Raw genomic sequence first — 20,099 nt, 5'->3', positions numbered from 1 at the left:
AGACATAAGGTTTGTCCTCTGTTGGACCTTCCTGCAGAGAGATCCAGAGGGGCTACAGTGGGTCTTTTCTCTTGCTTGGTCAGCTTCCCCAGAAGAGTCCGCCAAGTCTCTTGATTGGCTGCTGGCATTCTAGAGGCCGAGGGAGGTATGTCATTTTTCACATAATCCCACTTTATTCAGTATCTGACTACCCCCTGAGCTATGCTTGGTGTTCCTAAATTAAAGATCATCCACTTTAACCTCTCCAGAATGTAAAATTCCTGCATCTGTCAAGGAGGAGAGGTAGCTATATTAGATGGAGGAATGGGAGTGAGTGCCCACATCCTCCTTATCAAGTTTTTTGAATAATAGTCCTGTTTCAATCTGTTTCATACCTCACCTTTCATGATACCTACACTCTAGAGACTTTCCAGATTTCTTTCCCTCTCCAGCTTTGAATATATTTCTTATAACATAAAAGTTACAAAACAAATGAAATGGGCACCAGTATATCCTTCACCTAGATTTACTAATTGTTGACATTTTGCCACATTCTGTCTATCCATCTATCTATCCATCCATCAACGTATCCATCCATCCATCCATCCATCCACCCATTCATCCAAATATCCATTCAGCCATCCATCCACCTATTCATCCATCTTCTCATATACTCATTCATCCATCTACTCATCCATCCACCTGTCCATCCATCCATCCATCCATCCAAACATCCATTCATCCATCATCATGTGTCTGTCTTTAGTGCCATTGGAGAGTAGGTGCAAACACTGGGACACTTCATCTTTAGGGTGAACAAGGATATTCTGTTACATAATGAAACCAGAATTGCCAAATTCAGAAAGCTGAACATTGATATAATGCTATTATCTGCTATATAACTTATATTTAACTTTGTCCTGTTGTCCTTTGTCCTCTATGGCTATTCTCTTTGAATTTTTATTTTTTAATTCCCTAACTCCAGTCAGGCACCACATGTTGCACATCTTCATTCTTCTTTAAGCTAGAACGTTTTCCAGCTTCTTTCTTTTATGACATTAACCTTCTTGAACATTATAGGCTGGTTGTTTTGTAGATAATTCCTCAATTTGAAGTATGATCATTTTTTCATATTTAGATACAGGTTAAACTTTTTTTGGCAAGAATATTTCATAGGTTGGGTCGTGTGCTTTTCCACGCATAACATTAGGAGACATATGCTGGTTCTTTGTCTTATGGGTGATGCTAAGTTTGATCACTTGGTTACCGTGATGTCCAAGCCTGGCTTCACCATTGTTTTTTTTTCCTTTTGTAGTTAAAAGGTAATCTGTTTGTTGATACTTTGAGACTATGAATGACTTGTTCTCCAACAATCAATCTTTTACCCTGTGTTTTTATCGTCCATCAGTAATTCACACTTGATCCCTTCCATTACAATGGTGGTTACAGATGCAGAATCTAATTCTTGAGTTTCTTCTGATGTTATGAATTGGTGAGCAACAACAGAAAAGCATGATTTGTTTCTGTATACCCTGTATTTTTTGTTTTAGTATCATGCTGTACTTATGGATTCTTTTTTGTTCAGTGTATTAAATAGGATTTTGCATACACACTGTTTGATATTCAACTTGGTTTTGATTTGGCCGAGGAAACCCCTCCAATTTGGTCCTTGAGTCTTTTGAGGTGTCCCTGTCTGTGTTTGACCTTTTCTTTTAGTGGGGAATTTAGAACCCAAGATCATGAGTGCTGTGTGTGTTCGTGGCTCTTGGAGGTAGTAGCATTGCTTCTAGAGATTTTCAGCAGCAAGAGCTGGGAAATGGGACTCTTCCACTCCTCTCCCCAGGCGTATGTGATATTCCTTCTCCCACAGTGTATTTACTCACTTTCTCAATCTCACCATACGCACAACATCATTTCTGAATTACTACACCCACACTACCATCCGTGGTTTGCTTTTCCTCTTGTATGTATATTTAAACTTTCTTTACTCTCTTCATTCAGCTACCTCTCATCCATCTGTTTTTCCAGCTTCTAGAATTATTTGATGATTTCCTCTTTCATTCTCTTCTTTTCCGTTCTGCTTACTGTTCTCTTAATGGGAGTTAGGAGGTACTGTTTGCAGCCTCCCCTGTTTAACGGAGACCAGCCTCATTTATGTTCCATCTCTTGGTTACTTGAAGGGCAAAGACAGGGAGAGAGTAAATGGTATTTACCTTTAATACCCAAAATAGCTCTGTCAATCACCTCTCCTTTGCTTTCATAGGCCGCCATCGCTCCCCTATCCCTCACAGACAAATTAGAATTCTATAGGGCTCCTTTGACATTTCTAACTATCTCAGTGGGTGGGACTTCTTTTCAGTGGTATTTGATGGTAGATCAGAAAATTCAGAGACTGGGGGTGGGGGGGGGACTCTGGGGGGGGGGGGTAGTATGTGGCCTGCCTGTCTGATTATGTGTTTGCCCTGTGTTTGAGGACAGAGTGCTGTGAGTCAGGCAGTAGTGGATGACTTCAGACAGGAAAATTAGCAGACCTACCTGGGAGCCAAGTCACCTCTCCAAGCTTGTTTTTGATATCTTGGTTTTCTCATTTGATTGAAATTAGTACAGACTTTTCCCATAAACTCTAACACTTGGATTTTCAAAACCACTTTGATGTCTGTTATCTCTGCTTATTCACAATGAACGTGGCTTCAAATTTTAATTTTCTTTCTACTGTATTAAATATGTTAAGTGGAAAGCTGACAGGAAAAGAAAACAGCAAGAGGAATTTTTACTTTAGAATTCTGGGAATGTCTGTGGTATCAGTTCCAGTTGTAAGGTATCACTAGAGGCATAAAGGGAGTTTTCAAGGAAGGTGATGTGTGTGAAGCAGCCATCATCCCTGAACCCGTTTGGGAGGTTCCGTTTCTCTCTCTGTGCTTTGGTAAACAAAAACTGGCATTTTCTCTCCATGGGATTTCAACTGCAGAGCTGCTGTTTTCATCCTCACGTGGCAGTGGTACATTTTGATGGTCAAATCTAAAACATATGGCAGGTCTACAGACATGCTTTCTGCTGGAACCTCTTTTAGCACTTGCCATATTGGCCGTTTTGTGTGTGTGTATGTGTGTGTTTTTTTTTACAGGATCTTTCCGTGCTTTATTTATTTATTTACTCTGCTTGCATTGTGGAATTATGGGTAAAGCTGCTTTAAATCAGAATCATGTTAAACAAAAATACCTAAAGCACATTTTGACCAAGAATAATGTGAAGATTGCAACGTAAATCATCTGTGCTGAATGGGCTTATATATTTCAAAACAGGAAGAACATCTTTGGCGATGCTCATGGCTTGGTTTTGCTTTGCTGCAGATTAGGTTTAGCGACAAATTCTTTCTGGCTAGAGCTACATGCAGTCTCTCTATTGATTGGTTATATTGGGACTTCATGGGAGTGTCCTTCAAATCGCTTTTCCCAGCATTTTTTAAAGCTCCATTGAAAAAAATAAAAAAAGAAGAAGAAGAAGAAAAGGCAAGAAAAGAGAGAAAGGACCCTGCATTGTTTCAATTTGCGTCCAACATGCAAAACATAGTCCTAAATTTTTAATTAGCTAAGTGAGTGGTGAAAAGGAAAAGTAATATAACAAGCCTCGGTGAGCAGCTGGGATGTGTTGCCATGACGACAAGTTCAGCAGGCTGCCAGCGAGCATGTCAATGGGTAATATTGGGAGAGGGCTTTGAAACAGTGCCTGCTAGCCACAATGTGATTGGTCACGCCTCTGTTGTCTTTGTGTGAACCGGAGGATGCTGGGTAAGGCCTAGAGTGAATGCTCAGCTTGTCTCAAGGCTGCAATGAGGTAATGCTTCTGAATCTTTGGGGATTATGAGCTCCTGCCTCCAAAAGACTGCAGTCTAGAGTGTTTTCATTCCTATTTGCGTTAATTACGGACTATAACGTGTTAAGAAGTTTTACGGCTGCTTTTATTCGTGCTTTTGTACATGCATGTGTGTGTTATATAGATAACACGTGTGTAGGTTGCATATAGAATCTCACGCGCATTCTAAAAAAAGAGATAACCCTCCATATTAGCCATTCTGCTTAGAGTCAACATTTCCTTTGAGTGCTGGCATCAGTGACAATATCTGTTGATGGATAAATGATGTATTAAAGTGCATGTATGTTGGGTAAGCAAACTTGTTCGTTTCTAGAGAATATTTTGGCATTGATTACTTTGTAAAGTCTTTTATTTGCGATCAGTCTTTTGATAGATGTAAAGGAGGTTGTAAAGAGTGTCGGATTTGCTTGGTCAGGAAGTTCAGTTCATTTTAGATGCCTTGAAATTGGCTGCTTTATATCCTAATATTGCTCTGATAGGGGTTTTCATTAATTGAACAGACTATCTGCTCCGAAATGATCTGCTGAATAATGGTTTGACAGCTTAAACTTAAAGCTCTAAAGGGAAGCAGTGTTTGCAGACACAGGGATCTAGAGATGTGTGTGTGTGTGTGTGTGTGCGGTTCGTGAAACCAGTACATCCAGGTGCTGATGTGACACAGGCACACGAGCTAAGCCCTCAGTGTGGTCTTCTAGGATCCAGGGACTTGGACCCGCTCCAGGGTTTTTCAAGTGGTTAGAGGATGTTTTACCACATTCATAAACAGTAACCTAGTGCCCTGGAAAGGTTAGGGCAGCATCTCCAAATGCTGTGTTGGGCTTGGGGGAAGCTGAGTGGATGACCTGGTTCTTCGTGTCACAAATGGCAAGGATGGGAGCTGGCTTTGGACCGAGCTCATCAGGCTTGCCACCCTGTTGTATTTACCTTGCAAAGAGTTCATAAAAATTTATAAGCCTTTAAATGGGTAAACAAAGAATGAAGACCCCTGTAACAATACTGGTCAGGATGGTTTCTGCTGCTGCACAATACAGTAAACTGTCAGCTGCCTTGCTTTACTTGAGGGCAGGACCCGGGCATGTGGTTGACCCTGGGTGATTATCCGGCCCAGCCATTGCAGTTCATGAAACACACGGCCCCGCAGCAGGAGTCCCTCGGTGTCTGGTCTTGCGGCAAAACCACGCTTTCTTTATTCCTTTAAGGAGTTGAAGGCCTGCTTTCATTTTACTCATCTGTGTGGTTGTAAACAAAGGCTGTATGAACAGAACCAAGAACTGAATAAATGTGATAGAGTACCTAGGTTTTAAGTAATTGGTTCACATACTTGGTGGCACAAATAAGGATCTTAGGTTGTGACCTTCTACCAACGTGGCACAAATGCCAGAGTCAAACAGCCTGGACTTATTCATGAATGGGGAGGCCCTTGAAGTCAGCTGGACTCCTTTGTCTACAGCAAAGCAGGACGTGGTGACCCCCTGAACAATGCAAGAAAAACCCACCTGTTGATAAGACAGGCACTTTTTCCTCTATGAAAAATTTCATGCTTTGTTACCTTCGTTTATCTGGGGGTAGGTTAATTGTGTAGTGGCAAATCTTCAGGCATGCCTGGCTAATTTAGAGAGTTTTAAGGTTCATTATTGATTCCGAGTTTTCATAAGATTGGACTGTCATACAGTCCCATTGTCATTGGCAGGATTTGTCACCTCTGTTATCTTGCAGGCTATGAAGGATCCTACGTGAATATTGTGCAACCGTGTGGTAACCTCTTTCTCTTTATCAAGCAGTAAAATTCTAATCTCTTTTACTTAGGTGATTTAGCGTTTCTCTGTGGTTCAGATGGTGAGATTGCAAAATCATTGTTAAGTCATTTTAGAGCCTTTAACACATGCAAAAATAACACGTTAAAGATGAAGTAAAAAGAAAAAAAAGGAAAAGAAACTTTCTACTTAATTTACTGTTTCATAAGCTGTTTACTAGTTTGCAAGCCCTCTGGAAGAGGGAAATTGCAGGTCTCAACTAGCAGTGAGTCATTATGTCCTGTGACAGGTTCCGCAATAAATGATTTCTGACTGATGCGTAGAGATTCGGGGCAGGTACGGTGTGGCGGTGCTTCACTTTCATGTATCATCGTCTCCCAAGAAGCTAGGAGCTTATTAGCAAAGGGCTTTGCAGAAGAACTAAGTGTGTGATTGATGATATTGATGGTTTATAAAGTTTCAGAAAGATGACCCTTGGGGAAGCCCGGGTGGGGGGTTGGAATATGCTTTTAGATAGTATGAGGGATTCAAGGGCTTTATTTTATTTACTCATTTTTAAAAAGATTTTATTTATTTATTCATGAGAGACACAGAGACACACACGCAGAGGGAGAAGCAGGATCCTTGCGGGGAGCCAGATGCAGGACTCGATCCCGGGACCCCAGGATCACGCCTTGGGCCAAAAGCTGATGCTCAACCACTGAGCCACCCAGGCGTCCCTCAAGGGCTTTAAAAGATACTTTTCTTTAAAAATTCACCCTTGACCCGGGGGGTGGGGATGACTGGGTGACAGGCACTAAGGGGGGCACTTGATGGGATGAGCATTAGGTGTTATGCTATATGTTGGCAAATTGAACTCCAATTAAAAAAATAAAAAAATAAAAATAAAAATAAATTCACCCTTGACAAACGAATCACAAGCCCAGCAAAATTTATAAAATGGGGTTTATTGAGGAGTAGATGTAAAAATTGTTGTGGGAACAGCAAAACTTTAAAAGGCAGAAGATAAAATGAGGGGCTCTAGAAAGTAGGATGTCAAAAGTATTAATGCTTGGCAATGAGACAGAATCCGACTTGTTCTACATTCCTTCCAGGAAACTTTTTGGTCACTTCCCCTCTCTGAGTCGAGCCTTCTGTGTTTATCAGTCACAAAAGTCAGTGTCACCACGGGGCGGGAGTCATGGGGACTGAGGGACACACCTGGGTCTTTATTCTAAGGAATGTTCCATCACGTGGAAACATGAAGAGGGGGAGCCCTTACCGCCAATGAGAACAAGGCGGTCCCTATTCTCTTGGACTTTATTATGACATCCAAAAGTTGCATTCGTGTAACACTTAACTTCAAGAATAAAGTGCCATTAAAATAGTTTTTGTGAGTGGCACAGCTCACTGTAAAAGGGAACTCAATGTTGAATGTGGATTTCTTCCATTTTAAGATGTTATTATTATTTCTAATATAAAAATAAAACCTTAGAAATCCACAGTATGCTAATCCAGCATGTAATAATTGAAATTGGGACTGGTATGAAATATACTTGTTTTCCCCTCATGAAGAAAAAGGTTTTCTGGTTGAGTTGATAGCACTGAAAAATGCGTAAGGGGGAAATACCTGCTTTAGAGAATAAACTTTTCAAGTCACTTCAGTTCTTCATATGAATTACTCTTTAATACTCAGATGTCATGTTTACAAAGGACCACTTTCCAGATCTTTATGCTGTGGAATCTCCCTTGTTATGGTGTAATTTATGCACCTGTGTGGTTTTAATATGTCAAATCCTCTTGTATTTGGAGCTGTTTTGTTTAGATGGACTATTTGGTGAGGCTGTGTGTCGTATCAATGTCACTATGCTGGAATTAGCAAATGCTGCCTTTATCAATTATCCCATGCTTATCCTGGTGCCCCTGAATTGATAGTTTACCTCCAGGGGCTGGTATCATGGCTTTGTTTCCCCGTCCTCATGGTGCCTAGACCAATACTAAGCATAGGATAGGTACTGATCCATCTTATCTAGTTAAACAATTGGTGGGTTTTTCTATGGAAAAGTTACCGCTGACCTTAGACCCAGGAAATGGAAGGGTCCTGTAGAGTCTGAACTATGTTGCCAGTTGAATTTTCTTATCATTAACTCATGTTTCTCATCTTTACCCAGTTTCTCTTGCAGTCAACATTGAAGTTTTATATTCTTGAAATTTGAAATTTTAACCAAAAAAAGGACATATTGTGGTTGAATTTAAATAAAAGGAATTACACCACGTGTGCGAATCTTACTCTTTACCCCTGTGAGCTCCAGGATTTTTTGGTGAGGCAGGGTGCGGGATGGTGGCAAATGCATGGGTTTGGATACTGCACAGACTGACATTTGAATAAGTGGATGTATCACTTATTGCTGTGAGACATAGAACAAATTACTTAGTGTTATTCCTTTAAATCAGTTATTCCTTTATTACAGGGTTGTATTAATTTAGGTAACTTATGTAAAGTACCTGCCATGTAGTAGATGCCCAATAAATGTTAGTATCTCTAGCTCCTGTTTGGTCTTAATTACTGCTGTGATTGAATTATTTTAACCTAATGGGATCTCTTTCCTGGTGGGATAGGAAAAGAATGATTTGTTCTTCAACTCAGATAAGTTATTCTATAGGAAAGTCTTTTTGATATGATAAGAAAATTTTATCATTTGTATTTACATAATATCCTTGGTTTTATTAGCTTGACAATAGGGACGTAATTGGTATCAACACATTTAGAGCATTTAATATTGATTATATCCCTGTTTTCCAGCTGATGAAACCAGGATTGTTACATAAATACAGGAGCATCAGACAGGAAGTGGATTGTGGTAGTCCTGCTTAGGGCAGGTGTGAGAAATAGCAGGAGGCTTTCCTAGTGGTCCAGAGAGGCAGAGACTGGCCATCAGTAAAGTAGAAGAAAAGAGCCAGATTCAGAGGCATCTGGGCAGCAAATAGACTGGCTTTATTGACTCTGTATTATGGGGCAGGGGTGGTCAGTGAGGAAAAGACAGGAATCTGACATTCATGGGTCATGTGTCTGCACCCATGATGGTGCTGTAATCCAAACTAGGAGATAAAAGAGACTGCAGGATTTATGGGAAGGATAAATTCCATTTTGGACATGTTGAGTTTAAGGCACTGGGGACATGTAGATGGAGTTGTCTGGTAAGGAGAGAAGAGGGAGGTGGGTCTGGAAGTCAGGGGAAAATTTTAGGATCTGGGAGGGAGGTTTGGCTCCTTTCAGCTGTGTATACCTGAGGGTTACAACCGGGATAGTGAATGGGGGCCTCTGATGGGGATGTAGCAGGGGGAAAGAGAAGAGGGTGAAGGTTGGAGCCCTTGCAAGCACTCCTTTCTAGAAGCAGCCAGGGGAAACGCAGACCCAACATGTGCATTTAGAACTCAGATTGCCTTTTAATGATTCACACATGACTTGTTTCCCCAAAGAAATTGATAAGTCAACTGTTTAGAACTGAAAAGCCAAAGCTGAAAAGAGCCACAGCCATGTAATTGGCCTTTCTGCCTTTGACTGACAGATTGATGGGTGTCCTGGGTCAGTGCGAGACCTCACCTTTTCATCACACCATAGCCTTCCTATGATGCACTTTCCCCAGAAGCTTGCGCAGTCGTGGTTGTGTAGCCAGGCCAAACCACACAATGTACTCCCGCTTTCGTGACACAAAAGTGCTACAGATGGCAGTGGAAAAATGGAAGAAGATACTAAACACTAAACACGAAATGTCAACTTAAATATAGCTTTTAACTATCTTCACCATGAGTGCCTAAGCAAGTTTATCATCAGAAGCAATGAGGTAGGACACGTGGAAATTGTGACTTGATCTTCTAATCTCTACTTTCTTTTTTTTTTTTTTTTTTAATTTTTTTTTTAATTTTTTTATTTATTTATGATAGTCACAGAGAGAGAGAGAGAGGCAGAGACACAGGCGGAGGGAGAAGCAGGCTCCATGCACCGGGAGCCCGATGTGGGATTCGATCCCGGGTCTCCAGGATCGCGCCCTGGGCCAAAGGCAGGCGCCAAACCGCTGCGCCACCCAGGGATCCCTAATCTCTACTTTCGAGAGCTATTAAAACAAGCAAATTATTCTTTGCTTTGTCAAGTTTTCCTTCAACCCTTTTTTCTTTCCCTGGCTATAACTACACCAATATAATAGCTATTATGATTATCTGCTATGAAAGCTGCTTACTGACTGTGACCCCAAGTAAGTCACCAAATTCTCCTGGACTTCATCCATCAAATGGAGATAATACTATTGATTTCATAATGTTCTGGTGACAAATGGATTGGCATATGGAAGGCCTTCTTGATAAATGCGTGATACATGAAGGAATTCAGTAAATGTGGATATGGTTGTCAACAGGAGGAGTGAAGGGAGAATTATTTGGAGGTGCTGGGTAGGCATTATCAAGGAGAGGAAAGTGGTTAAAGGTGATGGGGGTGTGTGGACATGAGTGAAATGCTGGCGGTAGGTGGCATTGTCAGAAGGGTAAATGGTGCAAGAGGAAGAAAGGGGAATGTCGTGTCTGGTGTCTTGAAGGGCGAGTGAGGATGTTGGGGAGGGACATTGGAACACATCCTAGCCACCCAAGCGTGTTGTCCAGACCTGACAGTTGGATGTTCGGGACCCAAGGCGTACCTAACCAAATTTGTTGATTTCACTATGCTCTAATTGTTTTGTTCGCTTTGTGTTAGGTTCCTGACATCAGACATAGTAGGATTGCAGGATATGGGGAAAACAGTGATACTGAGAAGGAAGGTCATTACATTGTATTGGATTAAAAAAGATCATCAACTTCAGATTACAGGATAGATAGTGCCAAGGAATGAACAGAACATTAAAATTTATAAACCAAGGACTTAGTAATGTTAATTTGGAGACAGAAATATAAAGTCCCATTTTTTTAAAGGCAGAAAAAAACAAAACGAAGATGACAAAGCTTAAGGAAAAACAAGGAGGCGATGCACTTAAAAAAAAATTCATTCGTACATACTGATTAAGTAGCTAAAAACAATACCTTTCTTTAATCCAAAAGGTATCAGGGTCAGTAACACTTTGCTTTCCAAGTCCTGGGCATCTCCCCTGGGTGGGGATGGTTTCAGGATGTGTTAGGATTATAGATACTGTGCCTTTCTACCTCCCATCCATCTGAAACCTAATCCAGGGGGTTCACAGACCAAAAGCATTTCAGTAAAGTCTGTGTGGACCAACATCATGTTACCACCTTTCAGTTCTAGCAAGTAAGTGCTTTTTTAAAAAAGCTTCAACCGGGATCCCTGGGTGGCGCAGCGGTTTGGCGCCTGCCTTTGGCCCAGGGCGCGATCCTGGAGACCCGGGATCGAATCCCACGTCGGGCTCCTGGTGCATGGAGCCTGCTTCTCCCTCTGCCTGTGTCTCTGCCTCTCTCTCTCTCTCTGTGTGACTATCATAAATAAATAAATAAAAATTTTAAGAAAAGAAGCATGATGAGTCTAAAGAACCATCATTTAAAAAAAAAAAAGCTTCAACCATTGTCAGCATAAAAGATGTGTGTGTTTTTTAATCAAGTAGAGTTATCTTGATGAAAAATTTTCTGTGTTGTCCAGTTTTTCCTTCTGTTCACTGGGGACTTTCTCCTTGTTCACACAAACACAGATGTAGGACTGGAATTTGGGAAGTACTGGTCCAGCTGTCATCTTCCTGTTCCCAGGTGACCACCAGCCTGGACAGCTTGGGAGACAGAAATCCTGCCACTTCCATGGCTTCAAACCAAGTGCTGAAAAGACAAACACTTTTTCCAGACCACTTTGTGTCCCCAAGCCAATTTACCAAAAGGATCTTTGTTGCCAGGGAATTTTTTTTTTTTCTTTCTTGAGATGAGGTTGGGCTGTTGGGTAGCAGGGATAGGCGGGATAAAGGGTGAATAGTATAACACAAGAAGGCAAAAGCTTAAATACACACAGTGATTCAATAGTATGACTTTACGATATATAGGCGAGAATATGTTCAATTCTAGCATAAAGAAATGACATACAGTATCACGATGGGAATAATGTCTTTCTTCATCAGTCACTTGGTCAAAAACCAGAATTTTATAGGGTTAAAGAAGTCAGTTTTGCTGCTATTCCTGTGAGCCCCGACTCCGTTATTTCGAAATACGAATGTGACAGGCATGTTGATTTTTTAAGTTAACAGGAAAATTTTACTGATCCAAACAGATCATTAAGAGTATGGCCTCCTTCATCCGTGTGTGTGTTACTTCCAGAAGGAAAAAAAAACAAACCAAAAAGACAATAAAACTTAAACACTTGAATTGGCAGTGATTTATCAGCAAGGAAGAGGCTGAAACGTGGAAGCAAAAATGTACCGTGAACCTTTATTATAAAAAAAGTTTACAGATACCGTGTGTTGATAAATTTCATGAATTTAGAATTCTTTTATACTAACAGCTTAATTTTCAGAAACATTCGCTTGGTAAATTGGTTTGCTTCATACTGATTCCTGGAGTATTAATTGGTTTTCTAATTTGCAGGGTTTGCAGTTTGTAGATGTTAAGCTTACTGATCTGCTGTTGTGGAAACTAGAGATTTGGGCCTGGACATCTAGGCAAACCTGAGTGTGAGGGAGCTGGTCAGATACCTTCCCCCCTCCAGACAGATTGCGTGGTGCTGCTCTTTGCCTGACGTGAGAAAATACTCCTAGCACCCTGTCAGGTCTCTTGTTCTCTGTAGCCTGGTGTGTGTGTGTGTGTGTGTGTGTGTGTGTGTGTGTGTGTGTGTGTGGTAGGGTGAGATTCAGCTGAATTTTCTGACCTGAGTTTGGGTTAGAAATCAGGTTTTACTTACTTTATAATTTGTCATTATTCCCATAAGCACTAGTATTGAGGGTGGTGATTCTGACCTCTCCAGTGGCTGTGGCCCTGTGGGTACCCCTTGCAGATATCCCCACTGATGACTCAGTTGCAGTGATTCCCTAGCCATGAGATGGACCAGAAAGCTGTGCCATCTCAGGTGGGTAGTGGCGCTCTGCAGGTCACTGCACTCTGCAGACCAAGCACAGCTTGTTCCTCTCTAAATGGGAAGCCTCATTCCATGACCCATGTCACATCATTGTCCCCCACCAGGCCCTTGCTTAAATGTACCCTTCACGTGTCATGGGGGGGAGTTGTGCAGAAGGAAGGGCAGTCCCTTCACAGCTGAAGGAAAAGGCTTCCCTTCCCCTGATGGCAGGGGTGCGTCCTGAAGCGGTTTGAGCTGAGTGGCCTTCTCTCCTTCCGCCTCTCCCCTACCAAAGGGCTGCTGCCAGGAGCCGGAATTACAATCCTCACTTGGGCTGAGTAGGAAAGTTTATCCATCCTTCAGGAACCTTCTCTAACAAATCTGCTCATGCTGCAGATAGGACTTGCAGCTTTTACTCCATGGCAGCGTAGAATTACAAATACACCTTGCCTACTCTTCATGCTCCCCACTAATGATTTCTGTTCAACAGGCACTTTTTGTCCTGTTAGGACTAAACCGTCCCCAGCTCCGTCATAAGGAATGATACCTGCCATATGAACACTGTCTTCATAGAGCTGTTTTTAATGTGCCAATACATAATACCTCCTAGCGAGAAGGCCATTGGAATTTGGGGGGCAAAGTTACTTATGGGAGGGAGTATGTTGTTGGGATGTAACGTTTGAGAGTTTTGCTTTTGTTGGGATGTTTTGAGTTGATAGAGGACAGAGTCCAGTCATGCTCGTACACTGACTAAATTGAGTGACATGCCTCTGGGGACCACAGATGCCTACAGTTTGAAGTAAAAGTAGGAAGACTGAACATACCTGAGTAAAAGTCTCAGACCACACTTTTGTTTCTCCCCTCAGTGGTAACAGCCTCAGCCACCACGAAGGAGGGAGTCTTTGAAGCACCTATTACTACTCTGTGCATAGTGTGGTTAAAAGAGAGAGGGTCAGAGAGGGAAGCAAAGAATGCAATAATGACATTTGATGCTAATGATCTGGTTTGTGGGGAGTGTGGGTGCCTCACTGCTCGTGATCTATCAAACACTGATGACAAAGCTCATTAGTCCTTGTGCCGGAGGCTGGACGTGGGGAATGAGAGAATGGCACTCGTGTCAATCATGTTAGCTTCTCTGTAGTGACTCTAAAGAAAATGTTGTGCTAAAGAGGCCAGGGCCACAAAAAAAGGAAGTAAATCTTAGTTAACCGTGTCTATCTACCATTATCACAGAGGTGGGAAGGCGGGGTGGGGGGTGTTTGGTATGTGAGAAATAAATGAGCTGAAGTAAAATCTTTTTGCAGCTAGAATTTAAAATTTTTAAAAAACATCTCAATTAAATATATCCTGAAATAAAAGTAAGTTTTTGTAAAAGGAAAACAAAGACCAAAGTTAACGTACTGGCTTTTGTCGTCAACAGTGCTTGCTTATTTATGATTATGTTTATTTAAACAATAAAAAGTAATGACAATAAAAAGAAGATCCCACTTGTGAGGACGCTAGATAAGCATACTCCACCTTGTCTTTGCCTTGAATGTAGCTATGAATTTTATGCAGAAGACATTAAGCTGCCATGTGAGGACACTGAAGAGAAATGGTAGCAGTAGGAAATTGGAGAAGGAAACCAGAATTCGAAGTACCACCAAACTGGTTGTGAGTTTCCTTTGTGCCCCCTCTGCTATTACATGGCATAGACTCAAAGGTGGACCCAAGCCCAGAGGGCACACAGGTGTGGACGGAAAGATCTTAAAAAGATCAGTCCTCACTCTCTGGCCTGAAAAGCAGAAAAGTGGACTCCTACATTCAGAAGAGTGGGAGAAGTCACTTTCATTTCTTCTCTTTTCCTTCTCTCCTGTCCAACTTACAGCCATCCTACAGAGAGCAGCAGTAGGGGCTGGGAGGTCATCTTAACCTGTAAAGATAGGAGAATCCTTCTCTCTGATAAGAGCAACCATGATCCCAAGAGTGTGGTGTGAATTCCCATTACTTTTGCTCGCTCTGTCTTCCTACAACTTGGCACCAGACTGACTGAGACAGTAGCTAGAAGTTCATGGTCGAGCAAGGAAACCAAAGCCCCAGCCTTCTGGCAGAAGGATCCCAGGGAACTGGAAAGTGTTGAGGAGATCACCAAGAGGAAGGAGCTCAAGAGAACTGTCACTTGAAATGTTGAATGAGCTTCTGGGTTCACTTCTAAGCCGTACATATGTAGCTCTGGACCTTAAGTAGCATTCTAAACACTTGGAGATCTGACATATGGACTAGACCATGACAAAATTCTCAGATTGACCACTGAATAGTATGCAAAGGGGACAGATCCAAGTGTCATTACAAAAGCTTTGAGCACACTGACATTTAGATCACACCTGACAGAGGTGGTTTTGAAATTGCAGCCTGAACTTACCACGTTGATCACCTCCCTTTAAAAAACAAACAAACAAACAAAAAACTTAGGGTTTAAAGACTCAGAGTCTCACAACATAGTAATCAACATTACTCAAAATTACACAGTATATGAAAAACAAGGATAATCTCAATTTGTATGGTAAAGGATAGTCAGCAGTTGCCAGTGCTGAAGTGTCACATGTTGCAATTTTTAGACAAAGACATCAAATCAGCTATTACAATTATGGTTCAAGAATCGTGGATAAATACTCTTGAAAAAGTATAAGAAGATAGAGTGGAAAGGGATACAGGATATAATGTAGAATCAAATGTTTTAGAATGGAAATCTAACCAAAATTAAAAATTTGTGGATGGGCTCAATACAGAATGGAGATAATCAAGGTCTAGACTTGAAGATCAATCAATGGAAGTTATTTAGTCTCAACAACAGAGAATAAGAGATTGAAAGAAAAAATAAACAGAGTCACAGGTTATGTGGGACAATACCAAAATGTCTAACATTTTTGTCATCAAAGTTCTGATGTGATCTGAAAAAAATACTTAAAGAAATAATGGCTGAAAACTTTCTATTTGGAAAAAGACAAACTTTCAGATTCAAGAAACCCAGCATATTCTAAACAGGATAAACTGAAAGTAATCCATTCTCAGATACATCATAAATTGCTGAAGATTAAAGAGGAAAAAAATCTTGAAAGCAGCTAGAGAAATATTATACATAACATAATAAAACAACAAGCAAAATGACTTCAAATTTTTCATTAGAAACCATGAAGGCCAGAATAAAGTGGAACAATATTGTTTAAAAGGTTTAGTTATTTATTTTTAGAGAGAGAGAGAAGGAATGTGAGTATGAGTGGGGAGAGGAGTCAGGGGAAAGGAGAGAGACAATCTCAAGCAGACTCCTCACTGAGCACAAAACCTGATGCAGGGCTCAGTCTCATAACCCATAAGATCATGACCTGAGCTGAAATCAAGAGTCAGGTGCTTAACCGACTGAGCCATCCAGGCACCCCATGGAGAACAATATTTTTAAACTATCCAGTGAACATATCCTTAGATATGAAGGTGAAATTAATGACATTTTCAAATAAAAGAAAACCAAAAAAATTCACTGCCAGAGACCTGCTCTAAAAGAAATGCTGATGGATGAAAATGCCAGAGGAAAACTTGGAATATTAGGAATGAAAGAAAAGCAGTAATGATAAATATCTGGTTAAATATAATTAACTTTTTTTTCTTAAGTTCTATAAAATATGTGTAGTGACAGAAAACAAATAAAAACAAATATAACATATAAAAAGGGTGATGAACCTTTCACTGTATATAGATGTAATAAATAAAACAACTAGGGACCCCTGGGTGGCTCAGTGGTTGGGCACCTGCCTTCGACTCAGGTTGTAATCCCGGGGTCCGGGATCGAGTCCTGCATCGGGCTGCCTGCAAGGAGCCTGCTTCTCCCTCTGCCTGTGTCTCTGCCTCTCTCTCTCAGTCTGTGTCTCTCATGAATAAATAAATAAAACAACTATAACACAAAAAGTGGAGAGTAAAGGGACCAATATGGTAGTAAGGTTTTTCACTTGAAGTGAAATAAAATATTAATTCTAAGCAAACTGAAAAGCTAAGTGTATATACTGAAATGTTTAGAGGAACAACTAAAGATGCTACACAAAGAAATTAACAAAAACTCAATAGTTAAATTAAAATAGAATAGTAAAAAACATTCAAATATTTCAAATGAAAATAAGAGGAAAACATGAACAAATTGAGAGTAGCAGCATAAAAAGTTGGGATCTAAATCCCAACATATAAACAACTCCATTAAATATAAATGGTCTAACATACCAAATAAATAGCAGAGACTGTCAGAGTGGATTTAAAAAACAATAACTGAGGGATATGTTGTCTACAAGTAATACATTTTAAGTATAATGATGTGACTAATGATGTGGTTAAAAGTAAAAGGTAAAAAGACATGCCATGTAAACACTAATCAAAAGAAAGCTGGAGTGGCCATGTCACTGTCAAAAAAGTAGACTTCCAAACAAGGAAAATTACTGGGGATAAAGAGGATCATTATACAAAAATGAATGGGTAAGTTCACCAAGATGACATAAAAAGTGTATGTACGTCTTTCACCATACACAAAAATCAACTCAAAATAGAATTAAGATCCCAAACTACAAGACCTTAAGAAGAAAACAGGCAGCTTCATGACATTAGTCTTGACAGTTATTTTAATGATTGTCATTGAATGATTTCAGAGACTTCAATGATTGTCATTGGATATAACCCCAAAACCACAGACAATGAAAGGAAAATTAGGTAAGTTGGACTAAGTCAAAATAAAAGGTTCTGACCAGCAACAAACTCAACAGAATAGGGCAACCTATGGAATGGGAGAAAATATGTATAAATCATATATTCCAGAAGAGGTTAATTTTTTTTCATTTATTTTTTTAAAGATTTTATTTATTTATTCATAGAGACACACAGAGAGAGAGAGAGGCAGAGACACAGGCAGAGGGGAGAACCAGGCTCCATGCAGGGATCCCGACGTGGGACTCAATCCAGGGTCTCCAGGATCACGCCCTGGGCTGCAGGCGGTGCTAAACCACTGCACCACCAGGGCTGCCCAAAGAGGTTAATTTCTAAAATATATAAGGAACTTCTATAATTTGGTAGAAAAACAAAAGCAAAAAACTAGTAACCTGATTTAAAAATGGGCTAAAGATTTGAATAGACATTTCTTCAAAGAAGATATACAAATAGCCAACAGGTATATGAAAAGATGCTCAACATCACTAATCACTCATCACCAGGGAAATGCAAATCAAAACCACAATGAGATAGCTGGTAGGGTAGTTATTATTAAAAAAAAAAAAAAAAAAAAAAACAAGTGCTAGTGAGGATGTGAAGAAATTGAAACTCTGGTACATTGTTGATGGGAATGCAAAGTGGTGTGATCACTATAGAATACAGTGTAAAATTTCCTCAAAAAATTAAAAATAAGATTACCATATAATCCAGAAATCCCACTTCTTATTTATTCAAGAATTGAAAGCAGGATCTTGAAGACATATTAGCACTCCCATGTTCCCTGCAACACTCTTCATGATAGGCAAGATGTGGAACAACCCTAATTGTCCATCGACAAATGAATGGATAAGCAAAATGTCATACATACATACAACAGAGTATTATTCAGCCTTAAAAAGGAAAGATATTCTACAACATGCAATAAGCCAGTCATGAATACTGTAGGATTCTATTTAATATGTAAAACGGGCAAACGCACAGAGGCAAAGAATAGAGTGGTGTTTGCCAGGGTCTAGGGGGAGAGGGGGAAATGGGGAGTTGCTAATCAATGACATGTATGAAATTTTAGTTTTTAAGATGAGTAAGTTCTAGAGATCTGATGTACAGCATTGTGCCTCTGATAACAGTATTATATTGTATACTTAGAAATTTGTTAAGAAGATAGATCTTGTGCTCGCTTCAGCAGCACGTATACTACAAAAAGACAATAGATCTCATGGTAAGTATTCTTACCAAAAACAATTGTCTTTTAAAAAGAACATATTAAAAGTATATGTACCTAACAATAGACCTTTATAGTACATGAGACAAGACAGGACTGAAAAGAGAAATAGGTGATTATAGTTGGGGACTTCAGCATCACTCTTGCAATAATTGATAGAGCAAGTAGGTAGAAAACCAGTAAGAATATAGACAAACTGGGGACACCTGGGTGGCTCAGCGGTTTGGCGCTTGCCTTCAGCCCAGGGTGTCATCCTGGAGACCCGGGATTGAGTCTCGCGTGCGGCTCCCTGCATGGAGCCTGCTTCTCTCTCTGCCTATGCCTCTGCCTGTCTCTGTGTCTCTCAGTAATAAATAAATAAAATCTTAAAAAAAAAGAATATAGACAAACTGAACAAAACCATTAACCAACCTAGATCCAAATGACATTTATAAAACATTCCTCCTCAAAATAGCAGAATATGCATTCCTTTCAAACCCTCAGAGATCATTCACAAAGATAGATGATATCCTGAAACATAAAACAAACCTAAAAGCAGTTGAAAGAACTGAAATAATTCAAAGTGTGCTGTTTTACCATAATGGAATTTAGCAGGAAATCAACAGAAAGATAGCTGGTAAATCCCCAAATACTAGGAAATTAAACAACTGCTTCTAAGTAATCCATGGATCAAAGAAGAAGTCTTAGGAAAAGTAGAAAGTATTTTGAGGTGAACAAAAAATGAAAATACAACATATCACAATTCATATTAAGCAGACCAAGCAGGGCTTAGAGAGAAATATATAGATTAAGTACTTACATTAGAAAAGAAGAAAAGGTCTGTAATCAACAATCTGAGCTTTTGCCTGAGGAAACTAGGAAAAGAAGAGCAAAATAAATCCAAAGCAAGCAGAAGAAAAATAATAAAGAGTAGATATCAAGGAATTTCAAAACAAAATTGACAATTCAACGATTTAGTTGAAATGGACCAAATCCTAGAAAGAACATCCTATCAGAACTCATTCAAGAAGAAGTAGATTACCTGAATAGTTCTTTATCCTTTAAATGCATTTAGCTTATAGTTAAAATTTTACCCCCAAAAAAACCCAAAACCAAAAACTTCAGGTCTAGATAGTTTTCTATCAAACGTTTATAGAAGAAATGCCACCAATTTGACATGAAAAGAAAAGAGGAGGCAACACTTCCCCACTCATTTTACAAACCCAGCATTATCCTTATGCCAAAACCAGACACAGATACTATGATAAAACTACAGACCAATGTACCTCATAAACATAGATGCAGAAAACCTCCAAAAAATATTAGCAAATTGATTCCAGCAATATACAGAAAGAATAATAAACCGTGACCAAGTGGAGATTAGCCCTGGAATGCAGAGCTAATTCAGCATTTGAAAACCAATCACTGTAATCTACCATATTAAAAAAACCAAAGAAGAAAAAAATCCACATAATAATATCAATTGATTCAGAAAAAAAAGCAATTGACAAAATTCAAGATACACTGATGATAAAAAGCTCTTCATCTGGGAATAGAAGACAATTTC

The 20,099-nt window shown here is 39.9% G+C and overlaps 1 protein-coding gene across 28 annotated transcripts in view; it reads left to right on the top strand.

Moving 5' to 3' along the window:
* The window catches only part of STOX2 (storkhead box 2), a 215,174-nt gene that overhangs the window by 150,607 nt on the left and 44,468 nt on the right, over positions 1-20,099 (top strand). For 2 of the 28 annotated variants that reach the window (XM_072763837.1, XM_072763826.1), the window contains exon 1: positions 3,741-3,813. The exons of 22 other annotated variants lie outside the window; for them this stretch is intronic. The gene's annotated coding sequence lies outside the window, so the exon portion shown is untranslated. Of the gene's footprint in view, positions 1-3,737; positions 3,814-20,099 lie in introns of those variants that run through there. 4 more of the 28 variants (XM_072763829.1, XM_072763822.1, XM_072763840.1 and 1 more) reach the window with 4 other exon arrangements.

This window comes from Vulpes vulpes, chromosome 7 (assembly GCF_048418805.1).
Source record: "Vulpes vulpes isolate BD-2025 chromosome 7, VulVul3, whole genome shotgun sequence".
NCBI lineage: Eukaryota > Metazoa > Chordata > Mammalia > Carnivora > Canidae > Vulpes > Vulpes vulpes.
Note: the sequence above shows the minus strand (reverse complement) of the source record. Positions and strands in the feature narration are given on the sequence as shown.